Consider the following 26,708-nt stretch of genomic DNA (forward strand, 5'->3'; position numbering starts at 1 on the left):
CCCAGCTTTGTGGCGTCTGCAAATTTGGAGATATTACATCAGGTATGATTCTGTGGGTATGACTATGTCAGGATGTTGCTTGAGTAGTCTGTGGGACAGCTCTCCTAATTTTGGTACAAGTCCCCAGATGTTGGTGAGGAAGACTTTGCAGGGTCGATTGGGCTGGGTGAGCTGTTGTCATGTCCGTAGCCAGTGCTGAGGTCGATGCCAAGTGGTCCGTCCGGTTTTATTCTTATTGTTTATCGCAGAGGATTTTTAGAACTGAGTGGCTTGCTAGGCCATTTCAGAGGGCAGTTAAGAGTCAACCACATTGATGTGGGTCTGGAGCCAGACGAGGTAAAGACAACAGATTTCCTTCCGTAAAGGATATTAGTGAACCAGATGGGTTTTTACAACAATCCGATAGTTTGATGGTCATCATTACTGATACTAGCTTTTTATTCCAGATTTAATTAATTAACTGAATTTAAATTCCCCAGCTGCTGTGGTGAGATTTGAACTCATGTTTCCGGTTCATTCGTCCAGTCCTCTGGATTACAAGTCCAGTAACACAACCACTATGCTAACGTTCTTGGGCATTAGCAATGAACAGGAAAATGTTTGTTGGGACTGAAAGGGGTACTGAAGCGAGGCCGAGGTGGCATTTCCTATAATTCTGCAGCCATTCGTAAGCTCACTATCACATGCGTCGATGAAGTTGAACCTTGCTGAGTTTGAATTGCCAATCCTACCTCAGCAGCGGGAATTCAAAGTCTGTTACCATGAAGACTTTTAAATATATTTTGATGAAAGGCCCAATTGCAAGAAAGTAAGTGAGTTTGCTCATTGCAAAATGTTGAATTAGCACATGTTAACCATGTGTCAAATCAGTAAAATATTTTAAAGGTGTCCAGAATACAGAGACCCAGCTGCTCAGTTAACATCAATTGGAACCAAAAACTGATTGTTCAGACCTGAACTTCAAAAGCCATTGTAGTGTATGTGCCTTTAAGACAGAACTACTTTTACAGCTCCTGTGTACTGTAGTACCGGCAGTGACCACACCTGTATATAAGCCTTGCGCATGCCTCTGTACCCCAGTCTTGAGACCACCCTCCTCCAGTAAATACCTGTTTATTGTTAAGTTACAGCATCCGTGTGGTTATTGAAAAACAGCATACTCTCAGAATCACGGATCTAACAGTGGCGACGAGTGTCGATTCGAATCTACCTGCAACTCTGCATTTCCCTTCGAGGATTCGTTCCGGGAGGGTGGTGTAACATTAAAAAAAAAAGTCGAGGCCAGGAACACGGGCGTCGACCACGAGCAACCGCCCAGTCGTCCGGCAGAGAGTGAACATCGCAGGGGAGGCTGTGGAGAGCCGGGCTTGGTTCCCCAGCCACGACGATCAGCAAGAGACTGACGACAGGTCCAGCACAGACCCTTCCCGGACAGCGGCGGCTGGAGCCGACCGACGGCAGAGAGAAAACCGAGCAGCGTCGACGGGGTAAGACAGAGGGTGAAGCGCACAGGGCGCAGCTGGCGGTTGAAAACCGAGCGGTGTCGAGAAAAAAAAAAAAAAAAAACGGAGAGAGAGAGGGTAAAGCAACAGCCAGGTTTAGGACCGAGTGGCATCGAGAAAAAAAAAAAAAAGAACGCGCAGAGCACAGCCAGGGCTCAAGGGCTGAACAGTGTCTGCGGGGAGAAGAAGGGAGAGCGCGGGAGACGCCATTGAGCTGCGGAGAAGAAGGAAGAGCGCGGGCGATGCCATTTTTAGAAGCCGCAGTGGAGAAGAAGGGCGAGCGCGGGAAGGAAGGAAAGCCCGGGAGATGCCATTTTGTGCCAGCGGAGAAGAAGGGGAAGCACGGGAGACGCCATTTTTGACAGTTAAATCACACCCAGGGATGCCGAAGAGTGGCAGTATCTCTACGTTCGACAATGAAGTCGAAGATTGGGCAACATATGTGGAACGTATTGAGGTGTACTGCAGGGCGAATGAAGTGCCAGATGCTAGTAAAGCACTGGTTTTGTTAAATTCCATGGGTGCAAAAACTTATGGGTTACTGCGAAATCTAATAGCCCCAGAGAAGCCGGTGAACAAGAATTTCGAAAGCATAGTAGAAATCCTACAGGACCACTTAAACCCCACACCGCTGCTGATAGCAGAATGATTCAAGTTCCATAAAAGGAACCAACATAAAGACGAAAGCAATGCTGAGTACCTAACGGAACTGCGCAAGCTATCGAAACACTGCCAGTTTGGAGCGGGACTAGCAGATACGTTAAGGGACAAGTTTGTGTGTGGGCTACAAAGTGAAGGAACCCAGAAACGGCTTCTATCAGAAAAGGATCTTACGCTGGACAAGGCTTTCAGTATGGCAGTATGACACGAAGCAGCCATAAGGGGAGCTGCAGAGATACAACGGAGACCGCAAGAATATGGCACCAATGAAATGTCCTATGGAACAGGGAAGTGCTATCGCTGCGGCAGAACAACACATGACCAGAAGGATTGTTGGTTCAAGGACCAAGTGTGCAGACAGTATGGAAAAGCAGGACACATAGCAAGAGTCTGCAGGTCTGGGAAGAAAACCAACAGTAAGAAATCTCCACAGGAGAAGTACAAAAAGGTACACCAGGTGATGGACAGTGGTTCAGACGAACAGAAAAGTGACACAGACTCCGGAAGCAAGGAGCTGGGTTGTCTGAAACTACATAAGGTAACTAAAATGGAGGATCACCAGACTATCTGGGTTACACTCAAGATAGACGGAGTCCAAGTGAAAATGGAGCTGGACACAGGATCAGCCCTAACAGTCATAAACCAAAGGGACTACAAGCGGCTATTTTCACATATACACTTGAAAGCTACAGAGATTGTCTTGAAGATGTACACGGGGCAAAAAGTCTACCCCAAAGGAAAATAAGGGTGAAAGTAATATATAAAGTCCAGGAAATACCTAAAATGGATATATATGTATTGCCAGATGGAGGACCACCACTGCTAGGACGTGAATGGATCCAGAAGATACAATTAGATTGGCATTCCATACAGGCACTGAAGGTTGAGGCCAAAAAGGATGACGACGTCACACCTGGATGGCTGTCAACAATGCTAACTGACACAAAAGAAGTGTTCCAGGAGGGACTAGGAACACTAAGAGGCATAACAGCAATGATTAAAATAGAGGAAAATGCAAGCCCAAAGTTTCTTAAGGCTAGACCAGTGCCTTATGCGATCAGACCAGCTGTCGAAGCAGGGCTGGAAGGGTTGGAACGTTCAGGAGTACTGTCCAAAGTGGACTGGAGCGAGTGGGCTGCACCCATCATTCCTGTAAGGAAGAGGTCGTTGAGTAATACGCCTAGGGAACCAAAGAAGGTCTGCATCTGTGGGGATTTTAAGGTGACAGTGAACCCAGTCCTTCACACGGTATAATATCCACTTCCACGAATTGAGGATATTTTCGCCTCGCTATCTGGAGGTAAACGCTTCACCAAAATTGATCTAGCCCAGGCGTAGTTGCAAATGGAGGTAGAAGAAGCTTCGAAACAATACCTTATGATTAACACTCATAAAGGCCTCTATCAATACAACCGGCTGGTGTTTGGGGTAGCCTCGGCTCCGGCTAGCTGGCAAAGGGCAATGGATCAAGTCCTGCAAGGGATTCCAGGGACCCAGTGTTATTTGGACGACATCTTGGTCACGGGCGAAAATGACAGCGATCACCTCGCCAACTTGGAGAAGGTGCTCACCAGATTAAAGGAGTATGGGCTACGAGCTAATCGCCACAAGTGCGAGTTTTTCCAGAAACAGATCTCGTATTGTGGCCACGTCATCGATGAAGAGGGGTTACATAAGTCCCCTGAAAGGATTGAGGCAGTTGTCAAGGCTCCAGCACCGGAAAATGTGTCACAACTGAGGTCGTTCCTCGGGCTGGTAAACTACTACCACAAGTTCTTACCAAATTTGTCCACGGTATTACACCCACTGAACACCCTACTGCAAACAGGGGTACCATGGAAGTGGGATGACGAACGTAGACGAGCTTTCGAGAAGTGTAAAGAATTGATCACATCAAAAGAGGTGTTGGCCCATTTCAACCCAGCACTATCAATTCGTATGGCATGTGATGCATCACCCTATGTTATTGGAGCGATGCTGTCGCACAAATTCCCAGACGGGTTGGAGAGGCCAGTAGCCTTTGCGTCTCGGTCACTAACATCAGCCGAGCGCAACTATGCCCAGATTGACAGGGAGGCCCTCAGCCTAGTCATAGAGTCATAGAGTTTTACAGCACAGAAAGAGGCCCTTCGGCCCATCGTGTCTGCGCCGCCCATCCCTCCCTGTCCAGTCTAATCCCATTTTCCAGCATTTGGTCCATAGCCTTGTATGCAATGGCATTTCAAGTGCTCATCCAAATGCTTCTTGAATGTTGTGAGGGTTCCTGCCTCTACCACCCTTTCAGGCAGTGAGTTCCAGCTTCCAACCACCCACTGGGTGAAAAAGTTCCTCCTCAAATCCCCCCTAAATCTCCTGCCCCTTACCCTGAATCTGTGCCCCCTTGTTATTGACCCCCCCACTAAGGGGAAAAGTTCCTCTTTATCTACCCTATCTATGCCCCTCATCATTTTGTACACCTCAATCAGGTCCCCCCTCAGCCTTCTTTGCTCCAAGGAAAACAACCCCAGCCTGTCCAGTCTCTCTTCATAGCTGAGGCGCTCCATCCCAGGTAACATCCTGGTGAATCTTCTCTGCACCCTCTCCAAAGCAATCACATCCTTCCTATAGTGAGGCGACCAGAACTGCACACAGTACTCCAGCTGTGGCCTCACCAGCGTTTTGTACAGCTCCATCATAACCTCCCTGCTCTTATATTCTATGCCTCTGCTAATGAAGGCAAGTATCCCATGAGCCTTTTTAACCACCTTATCTACCTGTTCCGCTGCCTTCAGGGAATTATGTACATGTACACCAAGGTCCCTCTGACCCTCTGTACTTCCTAGGGTCCTACCACTCATTGTGTATTCCCTTGCCTTATTTGTCCGTCCAAAATGCATCACCTCGCACTTTTCCGGGTTAAATTCCATTTGCCACTTTTCCGCCCATCTGACCAACCCGTTAATATTGTCCTGTGGCCTGAGGCTTTCCTCCTCGCAATTTACCACTCCACCAATTTTCGTGTCATCCGCGAACTTACTGATCATACCCTTTACATTCTCATCCAAATCATTAATGTAGATCACAAACAGCAAGGGACCCAGCACCGATCCCTGAGGTACCCCACTGGACACAGGCTTCCAGTCACAAAAGCAACCTTCGACCATCACCCTCTGCCTCCTGCCACTCAGCCAGTTTAGGATCCAACGCGCCAAGGCCCCCTGGATCCCATGGGCTCTTACCTTCTTGACCAGTCTCCTATGCGGGACCTTATCAAAAGCTTTACTGAAGTCCATGTAAACCACATCCACAGCATTTCCCTCATCCACACACCTAGTCACCCCCTCGAAAAATTCAATCAGATTGGTCAGACATGATTTACCCTTGACAAAGCCATGCTGACTATCCCCGATTAATCCTTGCCTCTCCAAGTGGAGACTAATTTTGTCCCTCAGAATGTTTTCCTATAATTTCCCTACCACAGATGTTAGGCTCACTGGCCTGTAATTCCCTGGTTTATCCCTGCTACCCTTCTTGAATAATGGTACTACATTAGCTGTTCTCCAGTCCTCTGGTACATCGCCTGTGGCCAGAGAGGTTCTGAAAATTTGTGTCAGAGCCCCTGCAATCTCCTCCTTTGCCTCACACAACAGCCTGGGATACATCTCGTCCGGGCCTGGGGATTTATCCACTTTTTGGCCTGCTAAAACCGCTAGTACCTCCTCCCTCTCGATGCTAATATGTTCAAGTATGTCACAGTCCCCTTGCCCGACTTCTATATCTACATCGTCTTTCTCCATAGTGAACACTGAGGCAAAAAATTCATTTAAAACCCCACCTACTTCATCTGGCTCTACACACAGCTTGCCACTTTGGTCCCTAATGGGCCCTACCCTTTCCCTGGTTATCCTCTTGCCCTTAATATACTTATAAAACATCTTAGGATTTTCCTTTATTTTGCTCGCCAGTGTTATTTCATGGCCCCTCCTCGCCCTCCTAATTTCCTTTTTAAGTATGCCCCTGCACCTCCTATACTCCTCTAGGGCTTCCACCGTCTTTTGTCTTTTGTAACTGCCAAAAGCCCCCCTTTTTTTCCTAATGCATTTTTGTATATCCTTTGTCATCCAAGGTTCCCTTTGCTTGTTGGTCCCACCCTTGACCTTTACAGGAACATGTTGGTGTTGTACTCTCTCTATTTCCCTTCTGAAAGCCTCCCACTGTTTTGATGTGGATTTTCCTATAAGTAGCTGCTCCCAGTCCACTTTTGCCAGATTCTGTCTTATCTTATTAAAATCGGCCTTCCCCCAATTTAGAACCCTGATTTCCGGGCCGTCTTTGTCTTTTTCCATGACCACCTTAAATCTCACCGAATTGTGGTCACTATCGCCAAAATGCTCTCCTACAGACACTTCCACCACCTGCCCGGCTACATTCCCTAGAATTAGGTCCAGTACCGCCCCCTCTCTTGTAGGACTTTCTACATGTTGGCTCAAAAAGCTTTCCTGGATGCACTTTAAGAATTCTGCTCCCTCCAAGCCTTTCACACTCTGACTATCCCAATTTATATTGGGGAAGTTGAAATCCCCCACTATTACTACCCTATTATTTTCACACTTTTCTGATATCTGCCTGCATATCTGTTCCTCTATCTCCCCCTGACTGTTTGGGGGCCTATAGTACACTCCCAGCAAGGTGCTTGACCCCTTTTTGTTTTTAAGTTCTACCCATATGGCCTCATTAGAGGAACCCGCTAATATATCATCCTCCTTACAGCAGTAATAGACTCCTTAATTAATATTGCAACACCCCCTCCCCTTTTACACCCCCCTCTGTCTCGCCTGAAGATTCTATACCCCGGAATATTTAGCTGCCAGTCCTGACCCTCCCTCAACCATGTCTCCGTGATAGTAACAATATCGTACTCCCATGTGTTCAACAACAACTTCAGTTCATCCACCTTATTTGCAAGACTCCTTGCATTAAAATAAATGCCTTTCAGCCCTGCCATGGGGAGTAACAAAATTCAACCACTATCTGCATAGGCAGAAGTTCACCTTGCTGACTGACCACCAACTACTTGTCTCCATCTTTAATCCTAAGAAAGGCGATCCAGTGATGACTGCACAACGGTTACAAAGATGGTCCCTGTTTCTAGGGGCGAATCAATATGAAATTGAATATAAAGGCACGAAACAGCATGGGAACGCTGATGGGCTATGTCGCCTGCCACTGCCTGCTGTGGAGGAAGCACCAGCAGTGGACCCTATCGAGATATTTTATTCGTCAATAATTGAATGATTGCCAGTAACGAACGCGGTTATAGAGAAGGAGACCCGCAATGATCCGACGCTGTCTCGGGTATATGATTTGACGGTGAGGGGATGGCCAACACATGGCGACTCACTGTTGCCAGCATTCTCAACCAGAAGAGAACAGCTGTCAGTATGCCAGGGGACAGTGATGTGTGGATCCAGAGTGGTGATTCCACCCAAGTTAAGGGAGAGAGTGATAAATGAGCTACATGAAGGTCATCTGGGGGGAGTGAAAATGAAAAGCCTTGCTAGGGCTTATGTGTGGTGGCCGGGAATTGATCAACAAAATGAAGACCTAACTAAGAGCTGCTTAGGATTCCAGAAGGTCCAAAATGCACCACCACATGCCCCTCTACACCCATGGGAGTGGCCCTCCTCTCCATGGCAACGGGTGAATATTGATTTAGCTGGTTCATTCATGGACTCAATGTTCTTAATAGCAGTGGATGCTCATTCGAAGTGGCCTGAGGTGATTAAAATGTCCTCAACCACTACAGAGAAAACGATTGCAGTCCTACGGACCATATTTGCCAGAAACGGTTTGCCAGAGCAGATTTGCTCTGATAATGGACCACAGTTTGTGTCCGAAGAGTTTCAAAAATTTATGAGAAGGAATGGGGTAAGCCATTACACATCCGCCCCGTATCATCCAGCCACAAATGGATTGGCTGAGAGGTTCGTACAAACCTTTAAGAAGGCGATAAAGGCCATGTGCGACGATGAAATTCCACTACAGCATAAGATGGACAATTTCTTATTAGCCTACCGAAACGCGACATATGCAGTTACCAACCAGACCCCGGCCATGATGTTCTTTAACTGAACGTTGAGATCTCGTCTAGACTTGCTCAGACCAAATGTGCGAAGAAATGTTGAGGATAAACAATTCCAGCAAATCAATGAGAAGCTGACAAGGAGCTTCAATGTAGGACAACCAGTCTTGGCCCGTGACTATCGAACAGAGAAATGGCAACCCGGAACGATATGCACAAGGCTGGGGCCATTAATGTACACAGTGGATGTCGGGGAGAACATTGTGAGACGCCACGTCGATCAGATCTTAGCATCACAGGAACGCATCAACCCCATGTCTCGAGTACCTGGGGATGAAGCTGACATACCGGTAGCATCTACCTCAGAACCAGTAGCAGTGGAACCCGATGAACTACCCGATGAAAAGGGGTCAGAATCACCTCTGCACCAAGAACAAGAACCTCAGGAAAGGCGCTATCCTGAAAGGGTCAGAAAGCCGCCCCAAAATCTGAATCTATAAATGGACTATTGTTGTTTAATGTACATGTTAAAGTGTTAATTGTTATTTGAATATTAGGGGTACTACTAATCTAAAAGGGGAGGAATTGTAGTGTATGTGCCTTTAAGACAGAACTACTTTTACAGCTCCTGTATACTGAAGTACCGGCAGTGACCACACCTGTATATAAGCCTTGCACATGCCTCTGTACCCCCAGCCTTGAGACTACCCTCCTCCAGTAAATACCTGTTTATTGCTAAGTTACAGCATCCGTGTGGTTATTGAAACACAGCATACTCTCAGAATCACGGATCTAACAGCCATGATGTAAATCCTAATGCTGGTTATCACCATTTCAGTGAGCCATCAAACCTGACCAGGACCTCAAAACCGGCACCAAGCTCATGGTCTACAGAGCAGTAGTGATTCCCGCCCTGCTGTATGCCTCAGAGACATGGACCATGTACAGCAGGCACCTCAACGCACTGGAGAGGTATCACCAATGCTGCCTCCGCAAGATCCTGCAAATCCATTGGCAGGATAGGCGCACCAACGTCAGTGTTCTCGCTCAGGCCAACATCCCCAGCATCGAAGCTTTGACCATGCTCGATCAGCTCCGATAGATGGGCCACATCGTCCGCATGCCTGATACGAGACTCCCAAAACAAGCGCTCTACTTGGAGCTCCGACACGGCAAGAGAGCCCCAGGTGGGCAGAGCAAACACTTCAAGGACACCCTCAAAGCCTCCTCAAAAATGTGCAACATTCCCACCGACACCTGGGAATCCCTGGCCCAAGACCGCTCAAAGTAGAGGAGAAGCATTCGGGAAGGCGCCGAACACCTCGAGTCTCTTTGCAAGCGGAAGCCAAGCGCAAACAGCGCAAGGAGAGCACGTCAACCCAAGCACCCCACCCACCCGCCCCTTCAACCACCATCTGCCCCACCTGTGACAGAGACTTTAGGTCCCACATAGGTCTCATCCGTCACCTGAGAACTCATTTTTAATGTGGAAGCAAATCATCCTCGGTTCCGAGGGACTGCCTAAGAAGAGAAGAGCCATCAATGATCATAATGGCAATGCCCATTAACAGCTCAGAAACAAGCAAGAGAGCCCAGTAAAACAGTCACAATTTCTGAATGGAGAAATTCTTGACCAATACATCTTACAACTTTGAAATACTTTCTAGATCATTCATGCAATCCAACTCTAGCTTTAAAGATATAAGCAAGAGAAAATGACTAACTTTATAAAGTACAGAAGGCATTCAAAATTAAATCGTCAAAGACTTAAAATTGAAGTGCTTAGTTATAAATAGCAGTCAATGTCAATGTACTGAGCTATTCATTTCTACACTGTGTTTACTCTTCATTATTATTACTAAGTAAACACATGAACTGAATTATTGAAATTAGTTGGATTGTAGATTTAGCACATATTCGTGCACAAGTATCTCAGCCAATTCATTATACATTGCATTAAAACACCTCTGGTGTTAGCTCTATGACGTAAAAACAAACAGTTTCTCAATCCTTAAATCTGATCAAACATTTTAACCAAGCTATATTTTTTACTTTCAGTTCTGGGATGTCTTTGAAGTGTTCAGGGACCTTTTGTGTCTTAGATACATAGATTGCTGTGACATAATTTAGATATTTGCTCAGATCTTTCCTGAGCGCACAGCATGAAACATAATATTTGCAAGTCCTTTTCTGATCTAATCATCAGCAATTAAATTTTACTGTATATAATGACATTATGGATGCATTTTTAGGTTCTATCACGTCCCTTATGGCATATATCACTACTAATTATGGAAAATTATTCCATTAAAAATGCTATACTTCACTAACATTTTAGCACTTTTTAAATTCATTCTCGGGATGTGGGGATCACAAGCAAGGCTGGCATTTATTGCCCATCCTTAGTTGTCCTTAACTGAGTGACTTGCTAGACAACTTCAGAGGGTAGTTAAGAGTCAACCACCAGGTAAGGATGACAGGTTTCCTTCTCTAAAGGACATTAGTGAACCAGTTGGGTTTTTATGACAATCCAACAACTCCTTGGTCACTTTTACTGAGACCAACATTTTTATTTCCAGATTTTTTTTTTGAACTGCATTTAAATTCTCACCCAAAAATAGCGTTTGAACTCGCGTCCTCTGAATTATTAATCCAATCCTCTGGATTACAAGTCCAGTAGCACAACCACTACCTTACCGTACCCACTACTGGGGTAGATATTCATTTTTACCACCTGGGTAACTGAAGGCAAAGCGGGCAGGTTGTGTAAGTGGTTTGCAAACCACCGCCGGATTTTCCTTTCTGGACTTTGCCTAGGTGATGTTTAACATCCATGCAGTAAAGATGGCAATCTACCCCATTTTATTGGTGTTTAATCAGTATTTTCAGTCTGTTCCACAGACACTTTCACATCCAGAATATACTTCGACAAGGTAACCTCCAAAAAGCCTCAAATTACCATTGACGTTATTATTGGCAGACAGATGTTTTGTGTGGTCGGATGATATTTCTCTGACTTATTATAACACGTGTTTGTCCGCTAACAGCGCCAACAGTCATTTTCAGGCTTTAGTTTGTACAACTACACTTGGCGTGTTGTTTGCTATGAAGCAGTACTGCCCAATGGCCAGTATGAGCTTCATGCCATTTATGCTTCATTTGAAACAGGCACAGAAGAGTGTGGTTGACCAGGCCTGTAGGTATTAGCTTCTTAAAAATTTTTGTTGGTTGGAAAGTTGAAATTAGTTTTGCAGTGTATCTACATTTTCATATGTGCATTTTATATTGCTGTATAACCTGACTCTGTCTCTTGTAAACTGGTTTGCTTCCAGCTGCTATTTAGGTTGCAGCAACTATAATTGACAGAATGGGAATTCCTTTGGAGGTTGCATTGGTACTCCTAGATTTGATGGAGGAAAAGCAGTTCTTGAGGAGACAAGAAGAGCATGGGGCGACTCATGCCTCAGGCTTTATGTATGCACCTATCATTACATCAAGGCCCACATTTACTTGTCCAGACAGTCTTACCTGGGCATTTCAGAGGAGAACTGTCTTCAGCACCCACAATTCATAAAGGACGCTGCCACACAGCTGTCCCACCGCCTGGAGGCCGGCCTGCAGTCAACGTCAAAGAATCATACAGCACAGAAAGAGGCCATTCAGCCCAACGTGTCTGTGCCGGCTCTTTGAAAGAGCTATCCAATTCGTCTCACTCCCCTGCTTTCTCCCCACAGCCCTGCAAATTTCTCCTTTTCAAGTATATATCAATTCCATTTTGAAAATTGCTATTGAATTTGCTTCCTCCACCCTTTCAGGCAGCGCTTTGCAGATCATAATACACTGTAAAAAGAATCTCCTCATTTCCCACCTGGACATTTTGCCAATGATCTTAAATCTATGTCCTCTGGTTATCGATCCTACTGCCAGTGGAAACAGTTTCTCCCTATCTATTCTATCAAAATCCTTCATAGTTTTGACCTCTATTGAATCTTCCCTTAACTTTCTCTGCTCTAAGGAGAACAAACTTGTATCACATGAATGGCCCATCCCAGGGGTGTTAAAGTCAACACTGCATTGAGCTTTTACACTACCAGATCTTTCCATGCTCCACCACTGACATAAACAAATTCAATCAATGTAGCACTGTTTCATCGGAAAGTAACAGTATCCGCAATAATCCTGGCATGTATTTCTCAGAAAAAGTCAATGGGCTCCTCACCTTCTGATGCACTATCAATTGCTACAAAAGACTGGAAGTAATAAATAGGCTTTTATTACCAAAGAACAGAGCATGCCTCTTGTGGTTGCCTGGTATCCAAAAGGGCCGGAGGCTGCCGAGCAGCGACCTTTACACTCAGCCATGAGGGCGGAGCCAGGGGCGGAGTCAGCTGAGGCATGCACAGACAAGTACAACAATATGCAAGAGTGAACAACAGTACTAACAGTGAACAACAGTACTAACAACAGTGGTGAACAACAATACTAACAACAGTGGTTTACCACATTCACCCCTTGTTTAGAATTGAGTCCGGCGGGGTGAAGTGCACTAAAAATTTGTGTACTGAAGTCTATCAGGAGGCCTTGTAAGCCGTCCTGAGCGTCGCAGCAGCGGCGGTGATGGTGCAGCATCCAACGTTGAACCCGGTGTCTTGTTCAGAGGAGGTGTAGCAGGTGGCGGACCCTGGGGCTGCTGCATGCCATCTACAGGGGTCAGAGCATGGGTAATGGGAGGTAGCGATGGTGGTCTCTCAGAGGCACCCGAAGGTGCGAGGTCTCGTGCGGGGACTGTGTCCTGGGGGTAGGCAGGAGTAGCGGTGGGTGGCGAAGAGGGTGTTTCAGGAGCACCCGCAGGTGCGAGGTCTCGAATGGAGACTGTGTCCTCCCGCCCATCCAGGTGCACCACTTAAGCATACTGCGGGTTGGCGTGGAGGAGGCTCACCCTCTCGACCAGGGGGTCCGCCTTATGGGTCCTCACGTGCTTCCGCAGTAGGACGGGTCCTGGAGAAGTCAGCCATGTTGGTAGCGAAATCCCCGACGTGGACTTCCTGGGGAAGGAAAACATTCTCTCGTGAGGAGTGGCATTGGTGGGTGTACAGAGCAGCGACCGAATGGAATGGAGCGCCGCAGGGAGGACCTCCTGCCAGCGGGAGGTCGGAAGGCCCTTAGATTTTAAGTTTAAAAGGACTGCCTTCCAGACTGTCGCATACTCCCTTTCCACCTGGCCGTTACCCCGGGGGTTGTAGCTGGTGGTCCTGCTTGTAGCAATGCCTCTCGCGAGCAGGTACTGCCGAAGTTCGTCGCTCATAAAAGATGAGCCCCTGTCGCTATGGATATAGCTAGGGAAACCGAACAATGCGAAGAGGTCATTCAGACATTTAATGACCGTGGTACTGGTCATATCCGAGCAAGGGATGGCAAATGGGAAACAGGAGTACTCATCAATTATATTGAGGAAGAACACATTGCGGTCAGAGGAGGGGAGGGGCCCTTTAAAATCGATGCTCAGCCACTCGAAGGGGCGCGTGGCTTTGATCAGGCTCGCTCTGTCTGGCCTATAAAAATGCGGCTTGCACTCGGCACAGATCTGGCAGTTCCCGGTCATGGTCCTGACCTCCTCGATGGAGTAGGGCAGGTTACGGGATTTGATAAAATGGAAGAACCTGGTGACCCCCGGGTGGCAGAGGTCATTATGGAGGGTCTGTAATCTATCAACCTGCGCGTTGGCGCACGTACCACGTGATAGGGCATCTAGGGGCTCATTGAGTTTCCCGGGCCGGTACAAGATATCGTAATTGTAGGTGGAGAGTTCGATTCTCCACCTTAATATCTTGTCATCCTTGATTTTGCCCCGCTGCTTATTATGAAACATAAAAGCTACTGAACGCTGGTCAGTGAGCAGGGTAAATCGTTTTCCGGCCAGGTAATGCCGCCAATGTCGCACGGCTTCCACAATGGCCTGGGCCTCCTTTTCGACAGAGGGGTGTCGAATCTCAGGGCCCTGGAGGGTCCTTGAGAAAAAGGCCACGGGTCTCCCCGCCTGGTTAAGGGTTGCAGCTAGGGCAAAGTCGGATGCGTCGCTTTCCACTTGAAAAGGGAGGGACTCATCCACAGCGTGCATTGTGGCCTTCGCAATATCGCTTTTTATGAGAGTGAAGGCTGCACAGGCCTCTGCTGTCAGGGGGAAGGAGGCGGACTTGATGAGGGGTCGGGCTTTATCCGCATAGTTGGGTACCCACATGAGCATAGTAAGAGAAAAACCCCAGGCATCTCTTCAGTGCTTTCTGGCAGTGGGGGAGGGGGAGCTCCATAAGAGGGCGCATTCTATCGGGGTCTGGGCCGATGACTCCGTTCTCCACTACGCAGCCAAGAATAGCAAGGCGCTTAGTATGAAACATACATTTGTCTTTGTTGTATGTGAGATTCAGCCGCTGGGCCGTCCGGAGGAATTTCCCTAGATTAACGTCATGGTCCTGCTGGTCGTGGCCACAGATGGTGACGTTGTCTAGATATGGGAAAGTGCCCTGGAGCGCGTTCTGGTCAACCATCCGGTCCATCTCCCGTTGGAAGACAGAAACTCCGTTGGTGACGCCGAAGGGAACTCTGAGAAAGTGATAGAGCCGACCGTCAGCTTCAAAAGCTGTGTACTGGCGGTCCTCAGCCCTGATGGGGAGCTGGTGGTATGCCGACTTCAGATCAAGCGTCGAGAACACCTGGTATTGTGCTATCTGATTGACCATGTCAGATATGCGGGGGAGTGGGTATGCATCCAACTGGGTGTAGCGATTGATCGTCTGGCTGTAGTCAATAACTAGGCACTGTTTTCCGCCAGTCTTCACCACCACCACTTGTGCTCGCCATGGGCTATTGCTGCTCTCGATAATCCCTTCCTTCAGGAGTCTCGCTACCTCGGATTTAATGAAACCCCTATCCCCGGCACTGTAACGCCTAATTTTGGTAGCGATGGGCTTACAGTCGCGGGTGAGGTTAGCGAACAAGGAGGGGGGGAGACTTTAAGGGTGGAGAGGCTGCAAATGGCGCGCAGCGGGCGATTTAAAAACTGCTGGCTGCAGACCGTGAGAGGGGGGAGGGGTCCACCGTACGCTAAAGTGACGCTCTTAAGGTGGCACTGAAAATCCAACCCCAGTAGGACGGCAGCGCAGAGATCGGGCAGGACCAGAAGTTTAAAATTTTTGTATTCAGTACCCCGCACTGAAAGAGTCACCATACAGTAGCCACCGACTTCCGCTGACTGGGCTTTGGAAGCCATAGAGATGCGATGACGCGTTGGCAGGACCGGGAGAGAGTAACTGCGCACCGTGTCGGGATGTATAAAACTCTCCGTGCTCCCGCTGTCAAAAAGGCAGGTAGTGGCGCGGCCGTTTACCATAATGTCCATCATGGACCTGGACAGTTGATGCGGGAGAGATTGATCCAGCGTCACGGAAGCCAGCGTATGTTCAAGCGCGTCGATGCGGTCGTCCGATGAGGTGGTGGTGGAGTCCGGGTCCCCCGTAACCAAAGTCGGAGGCGTCCAAGATGGCGGACAAAATGGCGGCGCCCACGGTCCCGATCCCCACGCGGCTGGGGGAGCCCAAGATGGCGGGCAAGATGGCTGCACCCACGGTTCGCACGCGGCGCTGCTGGCGTTAGCGGTCTTCCCTTTGCAGGCGCTAACGTAGTGACCTTTCTTCCCGCAGCCGGAGCAGGTAGCATTCTTCGTGGGGCAGCGTGCTCTAGGGTGTTTAGCTTGGCCACAAAAATAGCATTTTTGTGCCTTGGACATCGCTGCAGCAGTCGGAGGTGGCGGTCCCATGGCCCAAGATTGCGGCGTCCACGGCGCGGGGCGATTAGGGGAGAAAGCGTCCATATTTCTGTGGGCCGCGTCGAGCGAGAGCACGAGGGACACTGCCTTTGTCAGGTCTATTTCACCCTTCTCCAGCAGCCTCTGCCGGGAGTAGTCGGACCTTAGACCCGCAATGAAAGCGTCTCGTATCAGTCCCTCCGCATGTGCCGCGGCCGACACTTCCTTGCAGTCGCAGCCGCATCCGAGTGCCCGTAGGAAGGCCTCCACCGATTCCCCGGGTTGCTGTCTGCGAGGTCTTAAAAGGTGCCTGGCATAGACCGTGTTAACCGGGCGTGCATACTGCCCTTTCAGTAGGTCGATAGCCGCCGCGTAGGTCGTCGCATCTTGGATTAAAGTATAGACTTGGTGGCTCACCTTCGAGGCCAGGATTTTCAGTTTATTTTCATCAAGAGTCACGGTCGAGGCTTCCAGATACGCCTCAAAGCAAAGCAGCCATTGTGCGAATTTAGTCGACGAACCCGCTTCTTGGGGGTCTAGGTCCAGGCATGTTGGTCTGAGGGCTCGCAGCAGCGCCTGCTGCTCAGCGTTTTGCGCCATTGGTTGATCAGCATCCGCAGCCAACATTTAACTTTGGTAATAAAATTGATGCACTATCAATTGCTACAAAAGACTGGAAGTAATAAACAGGCTTTTATTACCAAAGAACAGAGCATGCCTCTTGTGGTTGCCTGGTATCCAAAAGGGCCGGAGGCTGCCGAGCAGCGACCTTTATACCCAGCCATGAGGGTGGAGCCAGGGGCGGAGTCAGCTGAGGCATGCACAGACAAGTACAACAATATGCAAGAGTGAACAACAGTACTAACAGTGAACAACAGTACTAACAACAGTGGTGAACAACAATACTAACAACAGTGGTTTACCACACCTTCTGAGTCCAGTTTCTATCTTTTCAAACACTCTCTCCTCCACAATCCACTTGTTGCTCATTAGTGTAGTGTATGTAACCGTTCCACCTTTAAGAGAACTATTTTAAGAGTTGCACTACTTTATCTTGGCTGCTGTATACTGTAATACCGGTGGTGACCACACCGGTATATAAGTGCTGTGTAATGATTTATTGGGCAGTTCCGCCCTGACCTTCGACTAGTAAAGACCTGTTAAAATTTACTCTTGTGGTCTGTGTAGTAATTCTCATTATAACACACAGACTTAACAATTAGCTGCATTATAATATTGCTTGTCTGAAGAGGGGCAAAAGCTACTTTTTAAAGAGATATTTATCAATCATTCTCTATGGATAGAAAGAAGATCCATTAACTTAATTAAATTATCTACAGAGAAATAATTTATGAAGCCAGCCAATACAGAACATTTGATTAACAATCCCCGATGACCCATATCCCAGTAACTAATCTTAGAATCTTAGACCAATTGATTCAGGCCCAGTTTGTGCATTTAAGAAGCAGGGACCTTTCATGTTCACAACGTATGATGCTTGGATGTCTAGAGTCAGTGGCAATGCGCACGGAAATTAAATATGGATTACACAATGTGTTCCTGCAAATCACCAGGTGAATCTGTGGACATCGAAGCAAGATTTATTTAAAACAAATCTGATGAATACAACTTGGCTATTTAAGGAAAAAAAGAAAGAACTCGCATTTATATAGCGTCTTTCACAACCTCAGGATGTCCCAAAGTGCCTTACAGCCAATCAAATAATATTTTTGAAGTGTATTCACGGCTGTAATGTAGGAAACACAACAGAAAATTTGCACGCATCAAACTTCCACAAACAGCAATGAGATAAATGACCAAATAATCTATTTTATTGTATGTTGGTTTATGTATTAACCTGGATCCACAAAGAGGGGAAATTTAATAAGAACTGTTTCAGTTCTCTTGTTAAGGGGGTCAAAGGGGGATCCAGACAGGTTTGTATGGGGGAGGGGCAGGGTTGGGCAGGGTTTGATCCAGCAGCATGGGACTGTCAGATACCCAAGATGTGCCTGTAGAGGTGTAGCCAACTACGAGCCCCAAGCAAGTCAGGTGCCCGGCCACTGACCTCTGCATTCTCCAGCAGGGTTGGCACAGGAGGGATTGCAGCCCATGCATTTTCAAGCCCTATGCTTGCAAAACCCATTCAGAGCAAAATGACTGGAAGAGGGGACCTCAGAGGATAAGGTGTTAAATATGTTGGGCCAAAAATTCGGGTCGGGGGCTTCCCGCGGGTGCAAGCCCCCGATCTGCACTCACCCTGCGCGCTGACATCTGAAGCCCGGGCCTGCTTGCATTTCCTGTCACAGGCCCGGTTCAGATGTCAGCGCGCAGTGCTTACCTGATCCAGCGGCGTAGTTAGTGCGATGTGCTGGCTGGGATCAGGTGAGCACTGTACAACCAATCAGGGGAGGGGAAGGTTCATTCATGAGTTTGAGAGTAAGAACTGTAAAACTCATGAAAACTACGGGGGCCCAAAACACTATTTAAACTTTAAATAAAAATTTAAAAAGCATCCCAATCATTAAATTAAGTATAAGTAAGTTAAAAAAAATAATTTAAACAATAATTTTTTTTTTGAAAAAATAAATTTTTAATAAAAAGGGTCTAAAACTAAACTTACCTTATTGTAGATTCTTTAAAATAATAAACCTGTGGGGAAAAAAATTCTAAATTACACTAAAACACCACTTACCTGTAAAAATAAATACTTACGTGTGCTTTTTACAAGCGTAAAGACCGGAGGCTTTTACACATGCGCAAATCCCCCAAAACAGAGGAAATCCAAGACGCACGCACTGCCCCCTACAGCGCACGCGCTAGCCTCTTCAACTCTTGTGCATGCTGAAAACCGGCATTTCCTCCGGCCAGACGCGTGACTACCCCTTCCATACTCACGCGTTTGGGGAGGAATTTCTGCCCCGATGCTTTACACAATAAGCTGCTAATTGAGTCAAATAGCACAATCGACTGGTGCTCAGTTAACATCAATTGGAACCAAACACTGATTGTTCAGACCTGAACTTCTAAAGCCATGATGCCTTCTCACCTTCTTTGCACTTAGCTATCACAGACCTTTGGACATAAACTATAGACAGGAGCTAGCACAAGAGGAAAAGGAAGTCATTGGTAAGCTGAAATAACAACAGAAAATGCTGGAAAAATTCAGCAGGTCAGGCAACATCCGTGGACTCAAATTTCTCTCCACGGATGTTGCCTGACCTGCTGAGTTGTTCCAGCATTTTCTGTTGTTATTTCGGATTTCCAGCATCTGCAGTATTTTGTTATCATTGGTAAGCTGGATTTGTGAGCTGGCCATGTCGATATTGGCCTCTGCCTATTGGAAGCACCTGCTAGGAAAAAGCTGGTGCAATTTTAAATCTTTTTAGTTCAGTCACGGTACTGAGTCCAATGCCGAGAATTTCCTCAGGGCTTCTCACGCCCCGTTTAAACATGTAAATGGGGTTTCCATCAGTGTTACGCCCGCAGATTGAGAGATGCCCCAAGGAAATTCCTAGTGCACATGTTTTTGCTGTTCCAGATTTTTGTATCCTGTGGCTAAATACCCAAATAAATTAACATTTTACTGGCAGTAATTTTTTTTTCTGTCTGACAAAGATGATATTGGCCTGTATTTTCCGATCAGAGGCTTCCTGCGTGCGGATGCCTCAGATCAGAAAAAAATCTACGCTCTTACCTGAGGGCTCCCGAGGTCTGGACACTTCCGCTCCTGGGCCTCTCCATAGTCAAAATGCGCAGGGCCCACGTATCCCACGGGCGCAGGCGGTTCGCAAGCATTCATGGGATCACGTGGTCCAGGCGAGCCAATAGGCGAAGGGAATCACCCTTCATACTTTTGACAGATAGACCTGTCAAATATATAAATAGAGTTCACCCCAAAAATACATCAAAACATTAAATAAATCTTTAAAAAACATCACGTTTTTAAAATGAGTTAAAATTACATTAAATTAAATATTTTAAACAAAAATTACATTTTTGGAAAAAAATAATTAAAGTTTTTTACGGGGCTAAAAATAAACTTACCTTTTTTAAAAGTATTTTTAAATTATAAATCAGTGAACACAAATTTTTTTCAACTCTTATGCTGGTAACAGCAGGCCGTATGCCTGCGTAAGATTTTTAACGGTTTTCAGCGGGCGGATGTTCTGCAGAAAGCGTAACTCTCCACCCGTAGAGGCCCTTCTCCAGGGCAGGCGGCCGATCAAGAGCATTCTTGACAGATCGGAAATGCTAGTTTTCAGCGCATGCGCTTCGCATGCCTGAAACCAGCATTTCTGATGTCCCAACGGGCGTGTACACAGTGCGTGCACACCCGTGGGCATCGGAAAATACGGGCCATTGTCTTTTACAGAGAATAACAGATATATTCATAATGTACCCCAACAATTAGTGGGTGAATATCCGTAGGGGTTCTCCCACTCTTCCGCTCTAACTTCGCAGAAGAGCCAGCGACCTCTTGGAACATTGGTATAAATGGCCTTTTGACCACATTCGTTGTGTTGATCAATAACACGTAACAGGAGCACCCGGTGAAGGTTGCCTTGGGAAGAGAACACGAACAATGAGTGACCGAGCAGAAAACACATCTAAAGCAAATAAATCCAAATGGTTTCCAATTTACATAAGCAATTTCAAGAACAAATTCAGCTCCACATCTGGCGCCTGGAAGTGCACTCCCAACATGTGAAGCTCCTGCCAAAGTTCATGACATACACCCCATTAATTATTCTGTTAATAACATGCAAAACAATCGCTTGTTTTAATTTGTGTGTAAAACTAAAAACACTTCCTTTTTTACTAAGTGGACATTAGTTTATAATAATAAAAACAGAAAATGCTGGAAATACTCAGCAGGTCAGGCAGCATCTGTGGAGAGAGAAACAGAGTTAACGGGCCAGAAATTCGGGTCCCCACGGGTGAGTACGCGCTGGGTACTCACGCATAGGGCCAACGAAAGTTCCGGTTCCGTGCATGCACTGCGGATGTGCAGGAAACTGGAACTTTCGTTCCCTTGAAAAAAGGGGTTCACAGGTCGAACGTGTGCGCTGGAGAGGCAGCGCGTATGCCTGGAACTTCCGTTTTTTTTACAGGTTTTTCCGGGAGGGTAAGTCTCCAGCAGCTACGCTTTTAAAAAGCAGTCGCAAGGCCTGCTTTTAACAAGGTAAGTGGTGAATTAAGTAAAATTAATAAATTTTTTCCATAGGTTTATTATTTTTAAATACTTTAAAGAAAGGTAAGTTTATTTTTAGCCCCGTTACAAACTGTAATTAACTTTTTCAAAAATTTAAATTATTGTTTAAAATAGTTATTTTATGTAATTTATAGTTATTTTAAAAATGTGATGTATTTTTAAAAATTTATTTTAAGTTTTAGTTATGTTTTGGGGCCGATCTCTATTTCATAGATTTGACAGGTCTTCCTGTCAAATCTATGAATAGAGATTCCCTGCTACGATTGGCTCTCCATGGCCCACATGATCACAGGGGACGCTTCGAACTAACTGCACCCCTGGGATACGCAAGCACTGCGCGCTGGCAGTTGGAGGAGGCCCAGTATCAGAATCCCACGTGGGCCCACAGCACAATGGCAGGCATGCTAGGTAAGTGCAGGTTGGGGGCTTGCACCCGCGGGAAGCCTCCGACCCGAATTTCTGGCCAAACATTTCAGGTCGATGACCTTTCATCAGATGCTGCCTGACCTGCTGAGTATTTCCAGCATTTTCTGTTTTTATTTCAGATTTCCAGCATCCGCAGTATTTTGCTTTTGTGTTAGGGTTTATAATAATAGTTCAGTTTAAGAATTTTCCTGGACTCTACACACAAGGGGGTAGATTTTAACTTTGTGTGATATTGTAAAACAGGCGCTAGTGAATCGGCAGCCTGTTTTACATCTTTTATTTCCAATTAGGTCAATGGAAATAAAAATCGGGTGAGATCAAAAATAGGCTGCCGATTTTCTATTGCCCATTTTACACTATCGCACACAAAGTCAAAATCGACCCCCAGAGAGTCGGTATTTTCACCAGACTTCACACTGCAAAAAGTCACATGATTGACAATTGTATTGATGGCTCTTGTGTTGCACTGTGATGTGGTGTGAGCATTTCCTAGAAGGAATGAATGAACATATGTTTCAATAATGATGTTTGCGCATCAGATTACAATTATGATAGCACAGTTGTTGTAGAACAAGTTTGCACTCCTTTGGTTTCTAATCCACATGGGTGGTGTCCATGCGGATAAATGCATTAATCAATAGCGTGTGCAATGTTACAGAGGGTAAGCATGCGGAGAACCAGATGGTTGCTTGCAGGAGGCCACAGGTATTTGTGTCCAATGACTTGCTCTAGAGAGTAAAGGCAGAGGTTGTGAGAAATGAACAAGGAACAGTTAAGGTTGCGGTAGAGAGCTGATCTTTCATCTGTAAAATATGACTGGCAAGGAGCAGAGAGAAAATAAAATAATGAACACGAAAACACATTGGGCCATATTTTCTGATCGGCAGCTTTCTGTGTGCAGAGCCTTCCAATCTGGAAAAAATCTACGCACTTACCAGAGGGCTCCTGAGGTCCGGACACTTCCGCTCCTGGGCCTCTCCAACTCGAAATGCGCAGGGCCCACGTATCCCAGAGGCGCATGCAGTTTGCAAGCATCCCTGGGATCACGTGGGCCAGGGGAGCCAATAGGAGAAGGGAATCTCCCTTCATACACTTGACAGATAGACCTGTCAAATATATGAATGGGGATCACCCCAAAAACATTAAATAAAATTTTAAAAAATCATCACATTTTTAAAATTAGTTGAAATTATAATAAATTAAATATTTTAAACAAAAATTAAATTTTTTGAAAAAAGTAATTCAAGTTTTTTACAGGGCTAAAAATAAACTTACCATTTAAAAAATATTATCTATATATATAAAAGGATACTTCTGTCTGTCATTCCGTCTGTCTGTCTGTCTGTCTTGAATTAACTCAAAAGTTATAGAGCGTACCTACACGTGCGTTACGTCGAAAGAAAGCTGACGATTCCAGAACCGTCCTAAGCATATTTACGTTTCGGCCGGACAAAAATTGCGCCCGCGGTATCCAAAAAACGTTCAACATTCTGCTCATTATCCGCTCATTAGCATCGAGTGACGTCGAGGTCGACCAATCGTACGGCGGGTTCCTGGCGCGTGCAGCCGGGCCCTCCTATGGTCGAGTTACGGGACGATTGACCAATCCTACGCTTCGGTGACCTGACGGTCCACCAATCGGTGCCTGTGTGGGCGGGCCTTATCGTTCTGAACCAAAGTGAGTCGCCGCCATCTTGATTCCAAACTTTTCCTTTCTTTTTCCCACTTTCTGCATCTTTAAAAAAAAAAGTTCCTTTTAAAACAGAAATTCTTTTTAAAAAAAGTTAATTACTTTCAGAAATTGTTTTAAAAAAAAGTTAATTACTTTCTAAATCTTTTATCTAATCTCATTAATTTTCCTACCTTTCCCCGTTATTGCAGGTAGGCCTCTAACCTGGGCGTCTGTTGCCAGCCATGCTGGACCCGAGGCAATTGTTTTGTGGCAAGCTTCTCCCACCCCTCACACCCCCTTTCGGTCTCCCCCATCACGTGATGGTTGACCAATCCTATGGCATGTGTGGGCGGGGCCTGATGCTTAATAAGACAGAATAAAAAAAGTTACTTTAGTCTTCGCGAGCACTGGAGTGACTGCAGCAACTATTGCAACGTAAGTGAAGAGATAGAGAATAAATAATTCAGTTTTTATATCTTCTAACTTCATATCTTCTTTCCTTAAAAACTTTCGGCTTTTGTATATCTTCTAACTTTATATCTTCTTTCCTTAAAAAGCTTTCGGTTTTCAAAAGGCGAAAGTTTTTCACGAAAGAAGATATAAAGTTAGAAGATATACAAAAGCTGAAAGTTTTTAAGGAAAGAACATATAAAGTTAGAAGATTTCCAATTTTGTACCTTGCAGCTACTTTTTTTAAAAGTAAAGAAATTTTGCAGTTTTTAATTAAGAAAAAAAACATTTCCGTGCTTCCAAACGACATGAGAAAATGGCCGCCGGCTTCTTCACGCACCTTCAAGGCTGGCCGCACCCGCCCTGAAGGCTGGCAGACAGCTTTTTTTTCTTTCTGCCCCCACCCCCTATCCTCTCTCCACCCCCCCCCTCTCAAGGGTTAACCCGGCAACCGGCTCTGGAGATCGGGAGGTGAGGAGGGTTACCCCGGCAACTGGGCCCGGCCATCTTCCATCCTGGCAGCAGTTCAATGCAGCGACACCACAGCGCCATATTTGATCCTGGCGACACGACAATTTCCTCATGACGCCATCTTTGATCATGGCGGAACTTCAATGTGGGCCCAAATAGTGCCATCTTTAGTCTGGGCTGCCCGGTTTCTTCCTCCATCCCTCTCTCCTTCCCCCTCCCCCCCTCTCTCTCCCCCCTCCCTCTCTCTCCTCCCCCTTCCCTCTCTCCCCCCTTCCCTCTCTCTCCCCCCTCTCTCCCCTCCCTCTCCCTCCCCCCTCTTCCCTGCCCCCCTCTCCCTCCCTCCCCCCCTCTCTCCCTCCCTCCTCCTCCTCCCCCTCCTCACCCCCTCCCTCCCTCCCTCCCTCCCCCTCCTCCCCCTCCCACCCTCCCTCCCCCTCCTCCCCCTCCCTCCCTCCCTCCTCCCCTTCCTCCCTCCCTCCCCCTCCCCCTCCCCCCTCCCCTCCCCCTCCCCCCTCCCGCTCCCCCTCCCCCTCCCCCTCCCCCTCCCATCCCCCCTCTCCCTTTCCCCCTCCCCTCCCCCCTCCCCCTCCCCTCCCCCCCTCTCCCTCCCCCCCTCTCCCCCTCCCCTCCCCCCTCTCCCTCCCCCCTCCCCTCTCCCTCCCTCCCTCCCCCCTCCCTCCCCCCTCTCCCTCCCCCCTTCTCCCCCCTCTCCCTCCCCCCTTCTCCCCCCCTCCCTCCCCCCTCCCCCCTCTCCCCCTCCCCCCTTCCCCCTCCCTCCCCCTCCCCCCCCTTCCCCCCAGTCGCTCTCTCTCTTCCCCCCAGTCGCTCTCTCTCTCTCTCCCCCCCCCAGTCGCTCTCTCTCTCTCTCTTCCAACAACAACATGCCCTCGAAAAAGCCTCGGCACCGCCGGGCATTCCAGCTATTTAAATGATAAATGAGTGCTTTTTTTCAAATCTTTTGCTGGTAAAAGCAGGCCTTATGCCTGCTTTTACCAGGTGTAAGATTTCTAAGGGTTTTCTGTGGGCGGAGGTTCTCCAGAAAGCGAAAATCTCCACCCGCAGAGGCCCTTCTCCAGGGCAGGCGTCCGATCTGTCAAGAGCACCCTTGACAAATTGGAAATGCCAGTTTTCAGCGCATGCGCTTCGCATGCCTGAAACCGGCATTTCCGATGACCCTGCGGGTGTGTACACACCCGTAGGGATCGGAATATCCGGCCCAATCTCGGGGCATATTGATTTTTTTTTAATGTTTAATTATGTAGAATTGAATGATTAAGTTTCTGGAGTAGCCATATTTTTGCATGACACCCTGTGGAATTCTACAACCTTTTGATGACAACAGACACTCTTTAGCTACAGACATACAGACAAGCACTGTGTTATAATGAGTGTCAATGAATATTTGTAATTATTCGTGATCTTACATGGTTTTTACTCCAGCGTAAATGTTTTAAAGGAAAGAGTTGAATAGGCAAATGAGTGCATAAATAGACCTGTGCCCCTCACCCACCCCAGTTACATTAATAAATCTGCATTGCTCACCAATCCCTGCCCCTCATTATATCATTAGGAATTAAATAGATGAGTATCTGGGTATACAGGCCTCAATATTTCCCTCTCTGTATTCATTGTTTAAATGTGTTTGTAAACAATGTAATCAATAAATCTAGAGCAACTCATTGGACACAGATACCTGTGATATATATTTATAAATATATTTATAATTAATTTGGTATATTTTAATAGCTAATCATACATTCACATCCAATATTTTGATATCTTTAGATGTATATATAGCCAGATATATTTATATATTTAACTATATTCCAATTATTACATATTAATAGTTCTAATATTTATGTATACTCTGATATTGTTCTGGCTACATTCCTTAATAATAAGCAAGGAAGTTATGCTGAACCATTATAAATAACTGGTTAGGTCTTATCTAGAGTATCGTGCCCAATTCTGGGTGCTTTATTTTTTGAAGGATGTCAAGGCCTTGGAGAGGGCACAGAGGAGGTTTACTAGAATTATACCAGGGATGTGAGATGTTAGTTATGTGGAGAGACTAGAGACTCGACTGGGATTGTACTCCTTAGAGCTGAAAAGGTTAAGTGGAGATTTAATAGAGCTGTTCAAAATGATGAGGGTCTTTTATAGAGTAGCTAGGGAGAAACTGTTCCCATTGGTGGGAGAGTCGGTACCAGAGGACACAGATTTAAGAAAGTTAGCAAAAGAACCAGAGGGAAGATGAGGAGGACTATAACGGCCACAAAAAAATAAACATAAGCTAGAAAAGAAATACTAATAGCAGGTGAGTGATACAGAATAGCTGAGCTAATGGCTCTGTGCCATAATCACATGACCCTGACTTTTGTGGAGACTGTAAATGAATGAATAGAGCAGATCCAGGAAAATTCTCAAGGTGGGCATGAAACATGGGAGGA

Source organism: Somniosus microcephalus, chromosome 11, assembly GCF_052327205.1.
Source record: "Somniosus microcephalus isolate GS21.2 chromosome 11, FLI_Smic_1.0, whole genome shotgun sequence".
NCBI lineage: Eukaryota > Metazoa > Chordata > Chondrichthyes > Squaliformes > Somniosidae > Somniosus > Somniosus microcephalus.